Genomic DNA, 20,803 nt, shown 5'->3' with positions numbered 1-20,803 from the left:
GGTGGTGAATGGCAGTCGTGGCAGTGGCCATGTCGGTCCTAAAGGCCTCTAGGGCCTGCATTAACGCGGTCACAGGGTCCCCGGCGGAGGGATTCATAGTCTGAACGAACCGGGAAGGCTTCACAGTCTGTTACAAAGTTGCCGGTCGTGCAGATATGAATATCTCCGTCCCCTAGTACCACACAGGCGATTATATGTGCTACAAGTGTCGCCTCCCCCCTACCGCCGCGTCCTACCAGTGAGTTGGGAAAGTAGGAACACCTGTGCTTTCAGTTTCCAAATGTATAGCTTAAACGAGACTGTGGGCACTGACGCTACTCTTTTAAGGCATGCATATGAATGGCACTGCTGGTAGTGCAGTGCTCACGATCAGAGAACCACATCTGAGACTGGATTCTTTGTAATTTGAGTGATGAGTCCTAAAGAAGAAATCTGCATAGGTAGCACAGCAGGTTAAGTGACCTTTGCAGTGATGTTATGTGTTAAGAGCTCCGTGTAAATACTGACTTCAGAGCTAAAAACAAAAGCATGGATGTGATGTGTTCTTCTTTCGAGTTTTCAACCGTAGAGATATTTCAATTTAGAAAATTTAAGAAAGTATTTTAAAGTTCCACATTTCAGAGCAGCGACTGTTCACGGATGTCAGCTTTGCACAGAAAAGAAAGGCAATTCTTAATGAACTGAGAAAGTAAGTTTTAGAATAATAAATGATAAAAAGAAGGGGACACCCGGATTTGAACCGGGGACCTCTTGATCTGCAGTCAAATGCTCTACCACTGAGCTATATCCCCAGGTGACAGAGGTGCGCCTCTGCTTCTTCTTAACCATTGTTTGTGCATGAAGTCAGCACAGGAGATTGTGCAAGAAAGGGCAGCAGCACGAGTATGAGATTGACCAGAGAGATGCTTTCCCTCCTGATGGTTTTGCACTCTACTGACCAGGGAGAGGGGGCTTTGTTTGTTTGTTTATTCAATTTGTAGAGCGCACCTGACCCGAAGGTAGCAGGCCACAGCAAGGAAATGCAAAGCTTACAAAGTTACATAATGGTAAACAGTATACATTGACAAATGAGATACACAAAGTTAGACCTCAGAATGTGTCGTTACAACATTTTAGCCAAAATATTTACATTGGGTTGTCGATAGTAAAGGGTAGAGAAGGGGAAAGAGGCAAGAGGTGCTAAATAGGTCTATTAGGAAATGTGAGCGTAAGGAGACACGCGCTATGGGGCACTCAATATAAGGTGGGGAACAGCAGCTGTATTACTTTCTTTTCCTTCCACCATGTCCCGCTTCCTTTCCCAGTCCCTTCTCCCCCTACCCACTGGTTTGGTTTGTCCCTCTGTGATGTCACTTCCCCCCAGGGGCCCCTGTCCCATAAAGGCGCAACAGAAGGCAAATGTGTTATGTTGGTTGGCGGTATAGTGCCATTACCTCCACGTCCCGCTTCCTTGTCTCAGTACTTACCTTTGAGAGGATCTCCCTCTGCCCAGAGCCCTTTCTAAGCTCTTCTTTGTTGGCTCTGCCCCTTCTCTGGAGGTATAACCGGCCCTTATGCAGGAGGCCTCAGTTTTTCTTCGTACCACCTGGAACATGATGAGCTTCCTGGCCATGCACAGCACAAAGGGTTAAGGTTGGTAGCCCTTTGTTACAAAGTTGCCGGTCGTGCAGATATGAATACCTCCGCCCCCAAGTACCACACAGGCGATTATATGAACACTGCCTGTGCAATCCTTGAGGCCACAGGTGTGGTAGTTCGTCGAGTCTGGAGTCAGGAACTGCCGGAAGGACCCTTTGAGCGCTGTAAGGCAAGGAGGGATTAGTACAAGGCGAAATGCAATTTTACAGAGTATCTAGGAATAGAAACTAAACGTTCTTACCTATGTGTACTGTATGTGTACTGTAGGACCACCCGGAAAGGAAGGAGAGTGATTGGACCTGAGCTCGGGTTCGGATAGGTTTCCACAACCTCTGGTATGATGATGGTAAGCACTGGAGTTTGAAGTGCTTGATCAGGCGAACGCCTAGTGAGAGGTCATAGGCCCAGGTTCCAAAAATCGTGGTTCGTGGAGAAAATCCGTTAATCAGGCCGTGGTCGAGTAAACCAAGAGTTCCAGAGCTAATCAAGGCAAGTTCAGGGTTCAGAGAAAGCAATCCTTTAGGCAGACCGCTGTCGAGTGACCAAAAGTTCCTGGTAAATTCGAAGCGTAGCAATGTCCAAGAGAAAGACCAGCTGTGAAGCAAGGTTTCGGTGTTTCTGAATGCATTTAAACCATTGGAGAAAATCACGTGATGCTCAACAAGGAAACGTTGAGGCGTGGGGGTCGTCACGTGATACCGATTGCGTTTGGTCTCCTCATGTGACGATCAGGTCCACACGAGCAACGGTGATTGCGGCCAAATGGGAACCTCCAATTACATTGCCAACGGAGAGAAGGGCGATAGACACCAAGCCTGCCATGGACCCCCCTGACATGACGAGTGCAATGGTGCCGCCTTGTCTGCGCACCCAGAGGTAAGCATCGGGGGCTACGTAATGTGGGTTTGTCGAAACGTGAGTCTGTGGGAAACATAGGAGTTCGTAAGGTAGAGGACGTGGAAGATGTAACAGAGTCCCCCCTCAAAGGCCCACGACCTTGTGGGCAGGAGGGATGGTCCTTATGGAAGCGCGCAACAAGAAGCGGGGCCTGGACGCCCCGAGATGGAACCCAAGAGCGCTCCTCCGGACCGTAGCCCAACCAGTCCACGAGGTATTGGAGCCGACCTCTGTGCAGACGGGAACCCAAAATGGCACTGACCTCAAAGACATCGGGTGTGGAGACTGAAACAGGAGCAGGTGGAGTATGGACCCGGGTAGGGGCAAGGTATGGTTTAAGGAGGGAAGTATGAAAAACCGGGTGTATACGCCAAGCAGATGGAATAGCAAGGCGCAAGGCTACAGGGTTCAGGACTTTAGCAATTCTGTAGGGGCCGACAAAGCGGGGCAGAAGTTTGCGACAGCCCGGGAAGTGTAAATGGCGAGTTGACAACCAAACACGGTCCCCTACATGATACACAGGTGCTACTGCTCATTTCCTGTACGCCTTCCTCTTCATAGCTGTCTGTGCCTCACGGAGATGGATCATGGTTTGGGCATGAACCTCAGTTAGATCGCGGGCACAAGCAGTAGCAGCAGGGGTGGCAGAAGGAAAGTCCGGAAGTGGAAGGGTGCGTGGGTGTTGGCCATACATGGAATAGAAAGGAAAAAAGCCGGTGGCCGAGTGCCATGCATTATTGTAGGCAAATTCAGCGAGATGGAGCAGATCGAACCAGGAGTCTTGATACTGAAGGGTCAGGCAGCGCAAAAACTGTTCTAGAGCCTGATTCACCCTTTCCGTCTGTCCATTACTTTCCGGGTGATAGGCCGAGGAGAAGCGGGCATCAATACCCAGGAGCTTGGTCAGAGAACGCCAAAAACAGGACGTGAATTGTGCTCCACGGTCTGATATGATGACTTGTGGGAGGCCGAAAAGACAAAAGACAGACCTAAAAAACAAACGGGCCAAGGTCGGGGCTGATGGCACGCCAGTGCAGGGAATGAAACGGGCCATTTTAGTATAAGAATCAACGATGACCCAGATGGTATCATACCCCTGTCTGCGGGGTAAGTCTGTGATAAGGTCCATAGAGACCGTGTGCCATGGTTTGGGGGGAATGGGTAGAGGTTGGAGCAAACCCAAAGGACGTCCCCTGCCTGATTTACATTGGGCACAGATCGCACAGGTGTTTACATAGTTCGCTACATCCCTTCCCATTGACGGCCACCAACACCAACGTCGTAATAACTCCAAGGTACGTTGTTGCCCTGGATGTCCGTTGATGGCAGCATCATGAGACCAGGCAAGTGCCTGATTGCATACATCGCTAGTGGGGAGGAATAATTTCCCTTGAATGAATGGCAGTCCCTCCTGAAGTGTAATGTCCCATTCAGTGAGTATGTGCCGGTGTTGGCAGGTCCAATCTTTAATCGTGGTAAGCATGGTTGGGGTCGGTGTACATAGGCAGATGACATGGCCCTTTCCCAATAATGTGTCCGGAAATGTGGAAAGCAATACTCCCCCAGGAGAACGTGAAAGTGCATCCGCTTTACCATGAGCGAATGCTGGCCTATGCTTTACCACAAAATCGAATGCGGCGAAGAATAAATGCCAACGCACCTGCCTACTGTTCACACATTTCAGAGAGGCAAGATCCTGCAGGTTTTTATGATCTGTGTACACCACCGTTTGATGCTTTGCCCCCATTAGATGGTGACGCCAGGTTTGAAGTGCATCCTTAATGGCTAACAGTTCCTTTTCTGTTACGGTATAATGGGACTCGGCTGTCGAGAATTTCCGTGAATGATAAGCTATAGGATGCAAAAGCCCAGTAGCAGAACAAGGTTGAGAAAGTATGGCACCTAACGCGAAAGAGGAGGCATCCGCCTCTACAACAAACGGAATCTCCGGGTAAGGGTGTTGTAGCACAAGGGCAGAAACAAACCTGGACTTGAGTGCCTCTAAGGCCCCTTGGTGGTCAGGTGTCCAGATGAAGGGGACATGAGGGCTGGTGAGGGCGGTCAGGGGAGAAACGATGGCAGAAAAGCCGGCGATGAATCGCCTGTAAAAGTTGGCAAAGCCGAGAAACGATTGGAGTTGTTTGAGTTTGACGGGGGTAGGCCACTCCGTGATTGCACGCACTTTTGTCTGATTCATGGTCAACCCACCGGGTGTAATGTGAAAACCCAGGAACTCTACTTCTTGAGAATGAAACAAACACTTTTCGGGTTTGGCGAACAAGGCGTTTCTTTTGAGGCGAGAGAGGACTTCTCTTACATGCCCGATATGGTCATCCAGAGAGGATGAGAAGATCAAGATATCATCTAAATAGACCACCACGAATACATCAAGAATGTCAGATAATACATCATTGATGAAGCGTTGGAATGTGGCAGGAGCGTTACAGAGCCCAAAGGGCATCACGGTGTACTCAAACAACCCCTGTCGAGAACAAAAGGCCGTTTTCCACTCGTCCCCACGCCGCATGCGGATCAGATTGTACGCCCCTCTCAAGTCCAAACTTGGTAAAGATAGAGGCGGCCGTTAACTTATCTAACAGCGTAGAAATGAGTGGAATAGGTTACCTGTTTTTGATGGTGATGGCATTCAACCGTCTATAGTCCACGCACGGGCGTAGATCACCTTCCTTCTTTGGCACAAAGAAAATGGGGCTAGCAGCTGGGGAACAGGAGGAACAGATATGACCTAGACGCAGAGCCTGCTGTATGTAATCCTTCAGGGCTTGTTCCTCGGAAGGTGACAACGAGTAGATCCTCCCCTTTGGTATGGGGGCATCTGGAATGAGATCAATAGGACAATTGTAGGCCCTATGCGGGGGCAAACCTCCGTGGATGCCTTATCGAAAACCATGTGGAAATCTTGGTATTCAACAGGGATGCTAACCGAGATGGCCCCTACGGTATGTAATGTGGTAACCTCTGCTGTGTCATCAGTGAGTCGGGAGGAGGCCATGGCGCCAAGAATTGTGGCAGGAGAAACAAGGGAGTCTGGTTCTATCAGGCAAAAATGTTGACATAACTCTGACTCAAACGATACATGTCCTGTTCCCCAATTGATCAAAGGGTTATGTTGCCTCAACCAGGGGATACCTACAACGATACCGAACTGCGGTGTAGTGATGAGATCGAATGACAGGGTCTCTTTATGTGTGCCTTGTATTACCACCTCAAGAGGGGCCGTTTGATGTCTGATCGGGCCAGAAGTCAGGGACGTGCCATTGACTGCTTGTACGGGCTCAGGATGCTCCTTTTTGATTAAGTTAAGACTATGGGCTAAAGCGATGTCCATGAAGCAGCCAGTGGCCCCTGAATCGATCACAGGATAGACAGTGTGTGTGATCTCCCTGGTTGGTTTTAATAAGGCCTGCACTACTATGGGTCTGATTGGACCAAAGGCGGGTTCAGTGGGGGTCAATGAAGGGCTCGCTGGTGCCCCCTCTCTCATGGGCGAGCCTTCTGAAAAAACGGAGTCTTGTTTCTGGGACGTCGAGGGCATTCTTTCACATAGTGCCCGTTGAGTCCGCAATAAAAGCAGGTGTTATCTGTCCTCCGACGTTCCCTTTCAGTCGGTGTTATTGGACTGCGGATCCCGCCTATTTGCATGGGTTCGGGACTGGTAGATGGAGGTGCCGGGGAAGAGTGACTAGCAAATGTCGCTTCTGCCTTCTGCTCGGATCTGCGGGCGTCTAACTGCAGTGTGAGATCAACTAGATCCGAAAAAACAGAAGTCAGAGCAGGAACCACCGACAGAGCATCTTTCATGGCATTGGACAAGCCCCGGTAGAAAACGATCGCCTTTTTTTCCTCTGGCCAGGAAGTTTCTGCGGCCAATTGGTTAAAACGGGTGATATAGTCTATCAATGTTTGCCTACCCTGTGTGAGATCAAGTAATTCCAGGTCCCGTGCCTGGGCCTTGTAACGGGTATTGAATACCTTAGCCATTTCTGCGACCAGCAGATCGAAATCGTATAAGGCAGGGTGATCGTTTTCCAACAATGGATTTGCCCAAGTGGCAGCTACCCCGGACAAATGAGACAGAAGGAAAGCGGCCTTAGTGACAGAGTCGGGAAAAGCCTGAGGTTTGCATAAGAAATGTAATTTACACTGATTTATGAAGGTGCGATATTTCCAGGGTTCACCCTGGAAGCGTTCTGGAGCAGCAAGAGGGGGAGTCAACGGGAGCAACACTGGAGTGGGAACGGGGGCTGAAGTCGGGGCAGGCTGGGCTGGAGAGGCAGGACCGGGTTCGTCATCATCACCGGGCAAGGGAAAACGTGTACTCTGGAGGGCATCAAGGCGGTGGTGAATGGCAGTCGTGGCAGTGGCCATGTCGGTCCTAAGGGCCTCTAGGGCCTGCATTAACACGGTCACAGGGTCCCCGGCGGAGGGATTCATAGTCTGAACGAACCGGGAAGGCTTCACAGTCTGTCACAAAGTTGCCGGTCGTGCAGATATGAATATCTCCGTCCCCTAGTACCACACAGGCGATTATATGTGCTACAAGTGTCGCCTCCCCCCTACCGCCGCGTCCTACCAGTGAGTTGGGAAAGTAGGAACACCTGTGCTTTCAGTTTCCAAATGTATAGCTTAAACGAGACTGTGGGCACTGACGCTACTCTTTTAAGGCATGCATATGAATGGCACTGCTGGTAGTGCAGTGCTCACGATCAGAGAACCACATCTGAGACTGGATTCTTTGTAATTTGAGTGATGAGTCCTAAAGAAGAAATCTGCATAGGTAGCACAGCAGGTTAAGTGACCTTTGCAGCGATGTTATGTGTTAAGAGCTCCGTGTAAATACTGACTTCAGAGCTAAAAACAAAAACATGGATGTGATGTGTTCTTCTTTCGAGTTTTCAACCGTAGAGATATTTCAATTTAGAAAATTTAAGAAAGTATTTTAAAGTTCCACATTTCAGAGCAGCGACTGTTCACGGATGTCAGCTTTGCACAGAAAAGAAAGGCAATTCTTAATGAACTGAGAAAGTAAGTTTTAGAATAATAAATGATAAAAAGAAGGGGACACCCGGATTTGAACCGGGGACCTCTTGATATGCAGTCAAATGCTCTACCACTGAGCTATATCCCCAGATGACAGAGGTGCGCCTCTGCTTCTTCTTTACCATTGTTTGTGCATGAAGTCAGCACAGGAGATTGTGCAAGAAAGGGCAGCAGCACGACCATGAGAGTGACCAGAGAGATGCTTTCCCTCCTGATGGTTTTGCACTCTACTGACCAGGGAGAGGGGGCTTTGTTTGTTTGTTTATTCAATTTGTAGAGCGCACCTGACCCGAAGGTAGCAGGGCGCAGCAAGGAAATGCAAAGCTTACAAAGTTACAGAATGGTAAACAGTATACATTGACAAATGAGATAAACAAAGTTAGAGCTCAGAATGTGTCGTTACAACATTTTAGCCAAATTATTTACATTGGGTTGTCGATAGTAAAGGGTAGAGAAGGGGAAAGAGGCAAGAGGTGCTATATAGGTCTATTAGGAAATGTGAGCGTAAGGAGACACGCGCTATGGGGCACTCAATATAAGGTGGGGAACAGCAGCTGTATTACTTTCTTTTCCTTCCACCATGTCCCGCTTCCTTTCCCAGTCCCTTCTCTCCCTACCCACTGGTTTGGTTTGTCCCTCTGTGATTTCACTTCCCCCCAGGGGCCCCTGTCCCATAAAGGCGCAACAGAAGGCAAATGTGTTATGTTGGTTGGCGGTATAGTGCCATTACCTCCACGTCCCGCTTCCTTGTCTCAGTACTTAACTTTGAGAGGATCTCCCTCTGCCCAGAGCCCTTTCTAAGCTCTTCTTTGTTGGCTCTGCCCCTTCTCTGGAGGTATAACCGGCCCTTATGCAGGAGGCCTCAGTTTTTCTTCGTACCACCTGGAACATGATGAGCTTCCTGGCCATGCACAGCACAAAGGGTTAAGGTTGGTAGCCCTTTGTTACAAAGTTGCCGGTCGTGCAGATATGAATACCTCCGCCCCCAAGTACCACACAGGCGATTATATGAACACTACCTGTGCAATCCTTGAGGCCACAGGTGTGGTAGTTCGTCGAGTCTGGAGTCAGGAACTGCCGGAAGGACCCTTTGAGCGCTGTAAGGCAAGGAGGGATTAGTACAAGGCGAAATGCAATTTTACAGAGTATCTAGGAATAGAAACTAAACGTTCTTACCTATGTGTACTGTATGTGTACTGTAGGACCACCCGGAAAGGAAGGAGAGTGATTGGACCTGAGCTTGGGTTCGGATAGGTTTCCACAACCTCTGGTATGATGATAGTAAGCACTGGAGTTTGAAGTGCTTGATCAGGCGAACGCCTAGTGAGAGGTCATAGGCCCAGGTTCCAAAAATCGTGGTTCGTGGAGAAAATCTGTTAATCAGGCCGTGGTCGAGTAAACCAAGAGTTCCAGAGCTAATCAAGGCAAGTTCAGGGTTCAGAGAAAGCAATCCTTTAGGCAGACCGCTGTCGAGTGACCAAAAGTTCCTGGTAAATTCGAAGCATAGCAATGTCCAAGAGAAAGACCAGCTGTGAAGCAAGGTTTCGGTGTTTCTGAATGCATTTAAACCATTGGAGAAAATCACGTGATGCTCAACAAGGAAACGTTGAGGCGTGGGGGTCGTCACGTGATACCGATTGCGTTTGGTCTCCTCACGTGACGATCAGGTCCACACGAGCAACGGTGATTGCGGCCAAATGGGAACCTCCAATTACATTGCCAACGGAGAGAAGGGCGATAGACACCAAGCCTGCCATGGACCCCCCTGACATGACGAGTGCAATGGTGCCGCCTTGTCTGCGCACCCAGAGGTAAGCATCGGGGGCTACGTAATGTGGGTGTGTCGAAACGTGAGTCTGTGGGAAACATAGGAGTTCGTAAGGTAGAGGACGTGGAAGATGTAACAGAGTCCCCCCTCAAAGGCCCACGACCTTGTGGGCAGGAGGGATGGTCCTTATGGAAGCGCGCAACAAGAAGCGGGGCCTGGACGCCCCGAGATGGAACCCAAGAGCGCTCCTCCGGACCGTAGCCCAACCAGTCCACGAGGTATTGGAGCCGACCTCTGTGCAGACGGGAACCCAAAATGGCACTGACCTCAAAGACATCGGGTGTGGAGACTGAAACAGGAGCAGGTGGAGTATGGACCCGGATAGGGGCAAGGTATGGTTTAAGGAGGGAAGTATGAAAAACCGGGTGTATACGCCAAGCAGATGGAATAGCAAGGCGCAAGGCTACAGGGTTCAGGACTTTAGCAATTCTGTAGGGGCCGACAAAGCGGGGCAGAAGTTTGCGACAGCCAGGGATGTGTACATGGCGAGTTGTCAACCAAACACGGTCCCCTACATGATACACAGGTGCTACTGCTCGTTTCCTGTCTGCCTTCTTCTTCATAGCTGTCTGTGCCTCACGGAGATGGATCATGGTTTGGGCATGAACCTCAGTTAGATCGTGGGCACAAGCAGTAGCAGCAGGGGTGGCAGAAGGAAAGTCCGGAAGTAGAAGGGTGCGTGGGTGTTGGCCATACATGGAATAGAAAGGAGAAAAGCCGGTGGCCGAGTGCCATGCATTATTGTAGGCAAATTCAGCGAGATGGAGCAGATCGAACCAGGAGTCTTGATACTGAAGGGTCAGGCAGCGCAAAAACTGTTCTAGAGCCTGATTCACCCTTTCCGTCTGTCCATTACTTTCCGGGTGATAGGCCGAGGAGAAGCGGGCATCAATACCCAGGAGCTTGGTCAGAGAACGCCAAAAACAGGACGTGAATTGTGCTCCACGGTCTGATATGATGACTTGTGGGAGGCCGAAAAGACAAAAGACAGACCTAAAAAACAAACGGGCCAAGGTCGGGGCTGATGGCACGCCAGTGCAGGGAATGAAACGGGCCATTTTAGTATAAGAATCAACGATGACCCAGATGGTATCATACCCCTGTCTGCGGGGTAAGTCTGTGATAAGGTCCATAGAGACCGTGTGCCATGGTTTGGGGGGAATGGGTAGAGGTTGGAGCAAACCCAAAGGACGTCCCCTGCGTGATTTACATTGGGCACAGATCGCACAGGTGTTTACATAGTTCGCTACATCCCTTCCCATTGACGGCCACCAACACCAACGTCGTAATAACTCCAAGGTACGTTGTTGCCCTGGATGTCCGTTGATGGCAGCATCATGAGACCAGGCAAGTGCCTGATTGCATACATCGCTAGTGGGGAGGAATAATTTCCCTTGAATGAATGGCAGTCCCTCCTGAAGTGTAATGTCCCATTCAGTGAGTATGTGCCGGTGTTGGCAGGTCCAATCTTTAATCGTGGTAAGCATGGTTGGGGTCGGTGTACATAGGCAGATGACATGGCCCTTTCCCAATAATGTGTCCGGAAATGTGGAAAGCAATACTCCCCCAGGAGAACGTGAAAGTGCATCCGCTTTACCATGAGCGAATGCTGGCCTATGCTTTACCACAAAATCGAATGCGGCGAAGAATAAATGCCAACGCACCTGTCTACTGTTCACACATTTCAGAGAGGCAAGATCCTGCAGGTTTTTATGATCTGTGTACACCACCGTTTGATGCTTTGCCCCCATTAGATGGTGACGCCAGGTTTGAAGTGCATCCTTAATGGCTAACAGTTCCTTTTCTGTTACGGTATAATGGGACTCGGCTGTCGAGAATTTCCGTGAATGATAAGCTATAGGATGCAAAAGCCCAGTAGCAGAACAAGGTTGAGAAAGTATGGCACCTAACGCGAAAGAGGAGGCATCCGCCTCTACAACAAACGGAATCTCCGGGTAAGGGTGTTGTAGCACAGGGGCAGAAACAAACCTGGACTTGAGTGCCTCTAAGGCCCCTTGGTGGTCAGGTGTCCAGATGAAGGGGACATGAGGGCTGGTGAGGGCGGTCAGGGGAGAAACGATGGCAGAAAAGCCGGCGATGAATCGCCTGTAAAAGTTGGCAAAGCCGAGAAACGATTGGAGTTGTTTGAGTTTGACGGGGGTAGGCCACTCCGTGATTGCACGCACTTTTGTCTGATTCATGGTCAACCCACCGGGTGTAATGTGAAAACCCAGGAACTCTACTTCTTGAGAATGAAACAAACACTTTTCGGGTTTGGCGAACAAGGCGTTTCTTTTGAGGCGAGAGAGGACTTCTCTTACATGCCCGATATGGTCATCCAGAGAGGATGAGAAGATCAAGATATCATCTAAATAGACCACCACGAATACATCAAGAATGTCAGATAATACATCATTGATGAAGCGTTGGAATGTGGCAGGAGCGTTACAGAGCCCAAAGGGCATCACGGTGTACTCAAACAACCCCTGTCGAGAACAAAAGGCCGTTTTCCACTCGTCCCCACGCCGCATGCGGATCAGATTGTACGCCCCTCTCAAGTCCAAACTTGGTAAAGATAGAGGCGGCCGTTAACTTATCTAACAGCGTAGAAATGAGTGGAATAGGATACCTGTTTTTGATGGTGATGGCATTCAACCGTCTATAGTCCACGCACGGGCGTAGATCACCTTCCTTCTTTGGCACAAAGAAAATGGGGCTAGCAGCTGGGGAACAGGAGGGACAGATATGACCTAGACGCAGAGCCTGCTGTATGTAATCCTTCAGGGCTTGTTCCTCGGAAGGTGACAACGAGTAGATCCTCCCCTTTGGTATGGGGGCATCTGGAATGAGATCAATAGGACAATTGTAGACCCTATGCGGGGGCAAACCTCCGTGGATGCCTTATCGAAAACCATGTGGAAATCTTGGTATTCAACAGGGATGCTAACCGAGATGGCCCCTACGGTATGTAATGTGGTAGCCTCTGCTGTGTCATCAGTGAGTCGGGAGGAGGCCATGGCGCCAAGAATTGTGGCAGGAGAAACAAGGGAGTCTGGTTCTATCAGGCAAAAATGTTGACATAACTCTGACTCAAACGATACGTGTCCTGTTCCCCAATTGATCAAAGGGTTATGTTGCCTCAACCAGGGGATACCTAAAACGATACCGAACTGCGGTGTAGTGATGAGATCGAATGACAGGGTCTCTTTATGTGTGCCTTGTATTACCACCTCAAGAGGGGCCGTTTGATGTCTGATCGGGCCAGAAGTCAGGGACATGCCATTGAGTGCTTATACGGGCTCAGGATGCTCCTTTTTGATTAAGTTAAGACTATTGGCTAAAGCGATGTCCATGAAGCAGCCAGTGGCCCCTGAATCGATCACAGGATAGACAGTGTGTGTGATCTCCCTGGTTGGTTTTAATAAGGCCTGCACTACTATGGGTCTGATTGGACCAAAGGCGGGTTCAGTGGGGGTCAATGAAGGGCTCGCTGGTGCCCCCTCTCTCATGGGCGAGCCTTCTGAAAAAACGGAGTCTTGTTTCTGGGACGTCGAGGGCATTCTTTCACATAGTGCCCGTTGAGTCCGCAATAAAAGCAGGTGTTATCTGTCCTCCGACGTTCCCTTTCAGTCGGTGTTATTGGACTGCGGATCCCGCCTATTTGCATGGGTTCGGGACTGGTAGATGGAGGTGCCGGGGAAGAGTGACTAGCAAATGTCGCTTCTGCCTTCTGCTCGGATCTGCGGGCGTCTAACTGCAGTGTGAGATCAACTAGATCCGAAAAAACAGAAGTCAGAGCAGGAACCACCGACAGAGCATCTTTCATGGCATTGGACAAGCCCCAGTAGAAAACGATCGCCCTTTTTTCCTCTGGCCAGGAAGTTTCTGCGGCCAATTGGTTAAAACGGGTGATATATTCTATCAATGTTTGCCTACCCTGTGTGAGATCAAGTAATTCCAGGTCCCGTGCCTGGGCCTTGTAACGGGTATTGAATACCTTTGCCATTTCTGCGACCAGCAGATCGAAATCGTATAAGGCAGGGTGATCGTTTTCCAACAATGGATTTGCCCAAGTGGCAGCTACCCCGGACAAATGAGACAGAAGGAAAGCGGCCTTAGTGACAGAGTCGGGAAAAGCTTGAGGTTTGCATAAGAAATGTAATTTACACTGATTTATGAAGGTGCGATATTTCCGGGGTTCACCCTGGAAGCGTTCTGGAGCAGCAAGAGGGGGAGTCAACGGGAGCAACACTGGAGTGGGAATGGGGGCTGAAGTCGGGGCAGGCTGGGCTGGAGAGGCAGGACCGGGTTCGTCATCATCACCGGGCAAGGGAAAACGTGTACTCTGGAGGGCATCAAGGCGGTGGTGAATGGCAGTCGTGGCAGTGGCCATGTCGGTCCTAAAGGCCTCTAGGGCCTGCATTAACGCGGTCACAGGGTCCCCGGCGGAGGGATTCACAGTCTGAACGAACCGGGAAGGCTTCACAGTCTGTTACAAAGTTGCCGGTCGTGCAGATATGAATATCTCCGTCCCCTAGTACCACACAGGCGATTTATGTGCTACAAGTGTCGCCTCCCCCCTACCGCCGCGTCCTACCAGTGAGTTGGGAAAGTAGGAACACCTGTGCTTTCAGTTTCCAAATGTATAGCTTAAACGAGACTGTGGGCACTGACGCTACTCTTTTAAGGCATGCATATGAATGGCACTGCTGGTAGTGCAGTGCTCACGATCAGAGAACCACATCTGAGACTGGATTCTTTGTAATTTGAGTGATGAGTCCTAAAGAAGAAATCTGCATAGGTAGCACAGCAGGTTAAGTGACCTTTGCTGCGATGTTATGTGTTAAGAGCTCCGTGTAAATACTGACTTCAGAGCTAAAAACAAAAACATGGATGTGATGTGTTCTTCTTTCGAGTTTTCAACCGTAGAGATATTTCAATTTAGAAAACTTAAGAAAGTATTTTAAAGTTCCACATTTCAGAGCAGCGACTGTTCACGATGTCAGCTTTGCACAGAAAAGAAAGGCAATTCTTAATGAACTGAGAAAGTAAGTTTTATAATAATAAATCATAAAAAGAAGGGGACACCCGGATTTGAACCGGGACCTCTTGATCTGCAGTCAAATGCTCTACCACTGAGCTATATCCCCAGATGATGGAGGCGAGCCTCTGCCTTTTCCTAACCTTTGTTTGTGCACGAAGTTAGCACAGGAGATTGTGCAAGAAAGGACAGCAGCACGACTATGAGAGTGACCAGAGAGATGCTTTCCCTCCTGATGGTTTTGCACTCTACTGACCAGGGAGAGGGGGCTTTGTTTGTTTGTTTATTCAATTTGTAGAGCGCACCTGACCCGAAGGTAGCAGGCCACAGCAAGGAAATGCAAAGCTCACAAAGTTACAGAATGGTAAACAGTATACATTGACAAATGAGATACACAAAGTTAGACCTCAGAATGTGTCGTTACAACATTTTAGCCAAATTATTTACATTGGGTTGTCGATAGTAAAGGGTAGAGAAGGGGAAAGAGGCAAGAGGTGCTATATAGGTCTATTAGGAAATGTGAGCGTAAGGAGACACGCGCTATGGGGCACTCAATATAAGGTGGGGAACAGCAGCTGTATTACTTTCTTTTCCTTCCACCATGTCCCGCTTCCTTTCCCAGTCCCTTCTCCCCCTACCCACTGGTTTGGTTTGTCCCTCTGTGATGTCACTTCCCCCAGGGGCCCCTGTCCCATAAAGGCGCAACAGAAGGCAAATGTGTTATGTTGGTTGGCGGTATAGTGCCATTACCTCCACGTCCCGCTTCCTTGTCTCAGTACTTACCTTTGAGAGGATCTCCCTCTGCCCAGAGCCCTTTCTAAGCTCTTCTTTGTTGGCTCTGCCCCTTCTCTGGAGGTATAACCGGCCCTTATGCAGGAGGCCTCAGTTTTTCTTCGTACCACCTGGAACATGATGAGCTTCCTGGCCATGCACAGCACAAAGGGTTAAGGTTGGTAGCCCTCTGTTACAAAGTTGCCGGTCGTGCAGATATGAATAACTCCGCCCCCCAAGTACCACACAGGCGATTATATGAACACTGCCTGTGCAATCCTTGAGGCCACAGGTGTGGTAGTTCGTCGAGTCTGGAGTCAGGAACTGCCGGAAGGACCCTTTGAGCGCTGTAATGCAAGGAGGGATTAGTACAAGGCGAAATGCAATTTTACAGAGTATCTAGGAATAGAAACTAAACGTTCTTACCTATGTGTACTGTATGTGTACTGTAGGACCACCCGGAAAGGAAGGAGAGTGATTAGACCTGAGCTCGGGTTCGGATAGGTTTCCACAACCTCTGGTATTATGATGGTAAGCACTGGAGTTTGAAGTGCTTGATCAGGCGAACGCCTAGTGAGAGGTCATAGGCCCAGGTTCCAAAAATCGTGGTTCGTGGAGAAAATCAGTTAATCAGGCCGTGGTCGAGTAAACCAAGAGTTCCAGAGCTAATCAAGGCAAGTTCAGGGTTCAGAGAAAGCAATCCTTTAGGCAGACCTCTGTCGAGTGACCAAAAGTTCCTGGTAAATTCGAAGCGTAGCAATGTCCAAGAGAAAGACCAGCTGTGAAGCAACGTTTCGGTGTTTCTGAATGCATTTAAACCATTGGAGAAAATCATGTGATGCTCAACAAGGAAACGTTGAGGCGTGGGGGTCGTCACGTGATACCGATTGCGTTTGGTCTCCTCACGTGACGATCAGGTCCACACGAGCAACGGTGATTTCGGCCAAATGGGAACCTCCAATTACATTGCCAATGGAGAGAAGGGCGATAGACACCAAGCCTGCCATGGACCCCCCTGACATGACGAGTGCAATGGTGCTGCCTTGTCTGCGCACCCAGAGGTAAGCATCGGGGGCTACGTAATGTGGGTCTGTGGAAACGTGAGTCTGTGGGAAACATAGGAGTTCGTAAGGTAGAGGACGTGGAAGATGTAACAGAGTCCCCCCTCAAAGGCCCACGACCTCGTGGGCAGGAGGGATGGTCCTTATGGAAGCGCACAACAAGAAGCGGGGCCTGGACGCCCCGAGATGGAACCCAAAAGCGCTCCTCCGGACCGTAGCCCAACCAGTCCACAAGGTATTGGAGCCGACCTCTGTGCAGACGGGAACCCAAAATGGCACTGACCTCAAAGACATCGGGTGTGGAGACTGAAACAGGAGCAGGTGGAGTATGGACCCGGGTAGGGGCAAGGTATGGTTTAAGGAGGGAAGTATGAAAAACCGGGTGTATACGCCAAGCAGATGGAATAGCAAGGCGCAAGGCTACAGGGTTCAGGACTTTAGCAATTCTGTAGGGGCCGACAAAGCGGGGCAGAAGTTTGCGACAGCCCGGGATGTGTAAATGGCGAGTTGACAACCAAACACGGTCCCCTACATGATACACAGGTGCTACTGCTCGTTTCCTGTACGCCTTCTTCTTCATAGCTGTCTGTGCCTCACGGAGATGGATCATGGTTTGGGCATGAACCTCAGTTAGATCGCGGGCACAAGCAGTAGCAGCAGGGGTGGCAGAAGGAAAGTCCGGAAGTGGAAGGGTGCGTGGGTGTTGGCCATACATGGAATAGAAATGAGAAAAGCCGGTGGCCGAGTGCCATGCATTATTGTAGGCAAATTCAGCGAGATGGAGCAGATCGAACCAGGAGTCTTGATACTGAAGGGTCAGACAGCGCAAAAACTGTTCTAGAGCCTGATTCACCCTTTCCGTCTGTCCATTACTTTCCGGGTGATAGGCCGAGGAGAAGCGGGCATCAATACCCAGGAGCTTGGTCAGAGAACGCCAAAAACAGGACGTGAATTGTGCTCCACGGTCTGATATGATGACTTGTGGGAGGCCGAAAAGACAAAAGACAGACCTAAAAAACAAACGGGCCAAGGTCGGGACTGATGGCACGCCAGTGCAGGGAATGAAACAGGCCATTTTAGTATAAGAATCAACGATGACCCAGATGGTATCATACCCCTGTCTGCGGGGTAAGTCTGTGATAAGGTCCATAGAGACCGTGTGCCATGGTTTGGGGGGAATGGGTAGAGGTTGGAGCAAACCCAAAGGACGTCCCCTGCGTGATTTATTTTGGGCACAGATCGCAAAGGTGATTACATAGTTCGCTACATCCCTTCCCATTGATGGCCACCAACACCAACGTCGTAATAACTCCAAGGTACGTTGTTGCCCTGGATGTCCATTGATGGCAGCATCATGAGACCAGGCAAGTGCCTGATTGCATACATCGCTAGTGGGGAGGAATAATTTCCCTTGAATGAATGGCAGTCCCTCCTGAAGTGTAATGTCCCATTCAGTGAGTATGTGCCGGTGTTGGCAGGTCCAATCTTTAATCGTGGTAAGCATGGTTGGGGTCGGTGTACATAGGCAGATGACATGGCCCTTTCCCAATAATATGTCCGGAAATGTGGAAAGCAATACTCCCCCAGGAGAACGTGAAAGTGCATCCGCTTTACCATGAGCGAATGCTGGCCTATGCTTTACCACAAAATCGAATGCGGCGAAGAATAAATGCCAACGCACCTGCCTACTGTTCACACATTTCAGAGAGGCAAGATCCTGCAGGTTTTTATGATCTGTGTACACCACCGTTTGATGCTTTGCCCCCATTAGATGGTGACGCCAGGTTTGAAGTGCATCCTTAATGGCTAACAGTTCCTTTTCTGTTACGGTATAATGGGACTCGGCTGTCGAGAATTTCCGTGAATGATAAGCTATAGGATGCAAAAGCCCAGTAGCAGAACAAGGTTGAGAAAGTATGGCACCTAACGCGAAAGAGGAGGCATCCGCCTCTACAACAAACGGAATCTCCGGGTCACTCTTACGCCAGTAAGACTGAGATTCTACTCATCGGCACACCCACTCCCTCCTTCCCTGCAGCTCTCTGGCCGGCCTCCCTTGGCCCCCTTCCTGCCCCTACCTGCAAGGCTAAAAACCTCGGGGTCATCTTCGACTCCACACTCTCCTTCTCTCCTCATATATCTGACGTCTCTAAGAAGTCACACTACCAGCTGCACTTCCTCAGAGGTATTCTTCCCTTCCTCTCCTTCCCCCAGAAGCTCACTGTCTCCCGAGCCCTGGTTCTCTCAAGGCTGGACTACTGTAACAGCCTCTATCTTAATCTGCCTGCCTCCACTCTCCGCCCTCTGCAACTTATCCAGAACAGAACTGCGAGACTCGTCCTTGGCCTCAAGCCCAGGGACCGTATCTCTCCAGGACTGAAATCTCTTCACTGGCTCCCAGTGGCTGCGAGGATTAAGTTCAAAACCCTCTGCATTGTCCACAAGGCCTTCTGGGGGCTGGGGCCTAAATACCTTCAACTCTCTCTTCCTAAATATCTTCCTTCACGAGCCCTTCGCTCATCCGCCTCCAACTCCCTCATGGTCAGCCGCTTCTCGAAGCAACGAGCTGGAGGCAGATCTCTCTCCGCAGCAGGGGCCTCCCTCTGGAACAGCCTTCCTGCCTCCCTGAAACTTGAGGAGAACCATCTCCGGTTCCGGAAGCACCTCAAAACCTTCCTCTTCGCTTCTGCCTTCTCTCTCCCTCTCCCCTGCTAAACCTGCTTAACTCCCCACTGAATTCTGCACTATACCTGCATCTGGGCCACTCTCAGCGACCTCGGTCCAGGACCCAGCCACTCTCCACTTGCACTGCCTCCCTGGCTCCCCCTGCACTGCGGGACTGTCACTGTATCCCTACAGCCCCCTTCCCAGCTCTGCACTTACCTCGCACTTGCCACCAGCTGGCCCTTTTTACTTATTATTTATTATTTATTATTTATTTACGCTACTTACCTTGTACTGCACTTTCCCCCCTACCTCCTCCCCCTGCACTTTCTCCTTTTCCCCTTCCTCTGCACTTGCGCGATCTGAATGACACCTGGCCTAGTAGGATCGTTTGTCTGTCTTCCCCTTGTTTCCCTCCCTCCCTGCCTTGTCGCGCCTTGAAACACTTGTGTATAGGCGCGTTACAAATACCTTATCATATCATATCATATCAGGGTGTTGTAGCACAGGGGCAGAAACAAACCTGGACTTGAGTGCCTCTAAGGCCCCTTGGTGGTCAGGTGTCCAGATGAAGGGGACATGAGGGCTGGTGAGGGCGGTCAGGGGAGAAACGATGGCAGAAAAGCCGGCGATGAATCGCCTGTAAAAGTTGGCAAAGCCGAGAAACGATTGGAGTTGTTTGAGTTTGACGGGGTAGGCCACTCCGTGATTGCACGCACTTTTGTCTGATTCATGGTCAACCCACCGGGTGTAATGTGAAAACCCAGGAACTCTACTTCTTGAGAATGAAACAAACACTTTTCGGGTTTGGCGAACAAGGCGTTTCTTTTGAGGCGAGAGAGGACTTCTCTTACATGCCCGATATGGTCATCCAGAGAGGATGAGAAGATCAAGATATCATCTAAATAGACCACCACGAATACATCAAGAATGTCAGATAATACATCATTGATGAAGCGTTGGAATGTGGCAGGAGCGTTACAGAGCCCAAAGGGCATCACGGTGTACTCAAACAACCCCTGTCGAGAACAAAAGGCCGTTTTCCACTCGTCCCCACGCCGCATGCGGATCAGATTGTACGCCCCTTTCAAGTCCAAACTTGGTAAAGATAGAGGCGGCCGTTAACTTATCTAACAGCGTAGAAATGCGTGGAATAGGATACCTGTTTTTGATGGTGATGGCATTCAACCGTCTATAGTCCACGCACGGGCGTAGATCACCTTCCTTCTTTGGCACAAAGAAAATGGGGCTAGCAGCTGGGGAACAGGAGGGACAGATATGACCTAGACGCAGAGCCTGCTGTATGTAATCCTTCAGGGCTTGTTCCTCGGAAGGTGACAACGAGTAGATCCTCCCCTTTGGTATGGGGTCATCTGGAATGAGATCAATAGGACAATTGTAGGCCCTATGCGGGGGCAAACCCTCCGTGGATGCCCTATCGAAAACCATGTGGAAATCTTGGTATTCAACAGGGATGCTAACCGAGATGACCCCTACGGTATGTAATGTGGTAGCCTCTGCTGTGTCATCAGTGAGTCGGGAGGAGGCCATGGCGCCAAGAATCATGGCAGGAGAAACAAGGGAGTCTGGTTCTATCAGGCAAAAATGTTGACATAACTCTGACTCAAACGATACGTGTCCTGTTCCCCAATTGATCAAAGGGTTATGTTGCCTCAACCAGGGGATACCTAGAACGATACCGAACTGCGGTGTAGTGATGAGATCGAATGACAGGGTCTCTTTATGTGTGCCTTGTATTACCACCTCAAGAGGGGCCGTTTGATGTCGGATCGGGCCAGAAGTCAGGGACGTGCCATTGACTGCTTGTACGGGCTCAGGATG

The 20,803-nt window shown here is 49.9% G+C and overlaps 3 non-coding genes across 3 annotated transcripts; all 3 read right to left on the bottom strand.

The window, feature by feature from the left end:
- Positions 1-719: 719 nt before the first annotated feature.
- On the bottom strand, positions 720-791 carry TRNAC-GCA (transfer RNA cysteine (anticodon GCA)). Its single transcript has one exon. It is a non-coding gene; the product is annotated as a tRNA-Cys (tRNA).
- Positions 792-7,612: 6,821 nt separating this feature from the next.
- On the bottom strand, positions 7,613-7,684 carry TRNAC-GCA (transfer RNA cysteine (anticodon GCA)). Its single transcript has one exon. It is a non-coding gene; the product is annotated as a tRNA-Cys (tRNA).
- Positions 7,685-14,503: 6,819 nt separating this feature from the next.
- TRNAC-GCA (transfer RNA cysteine (anticodon GCA)) lies at positions 14,504-14,574 on the bottom strand. Its single transcript has one exon. It is a non-coding gene; the product is annotated as a tRNA-Cys (tRNA).
- Positions 14,575-20,803: the final 6,229 nt, after the last annotated feature.

Source organism: Ambystoma mexicanum, chromosome 1p (assembly GCF_040938575.1).
Source record: "Ambystoma mexicanum isolate Mex_15411 chromosome 1p, UKY_AmexF1_1, whole genome shotgun sequence".
Lineage (NCBI taxonomy): Eukaryota > Metazoa > Chordata > Amphibia > Caudata > Ambystomatidae > Ambystoma > Ambystoma mexicanum.
This window is presented reverse-complemented; position numbering and strand designations above follow the sequence as displayed.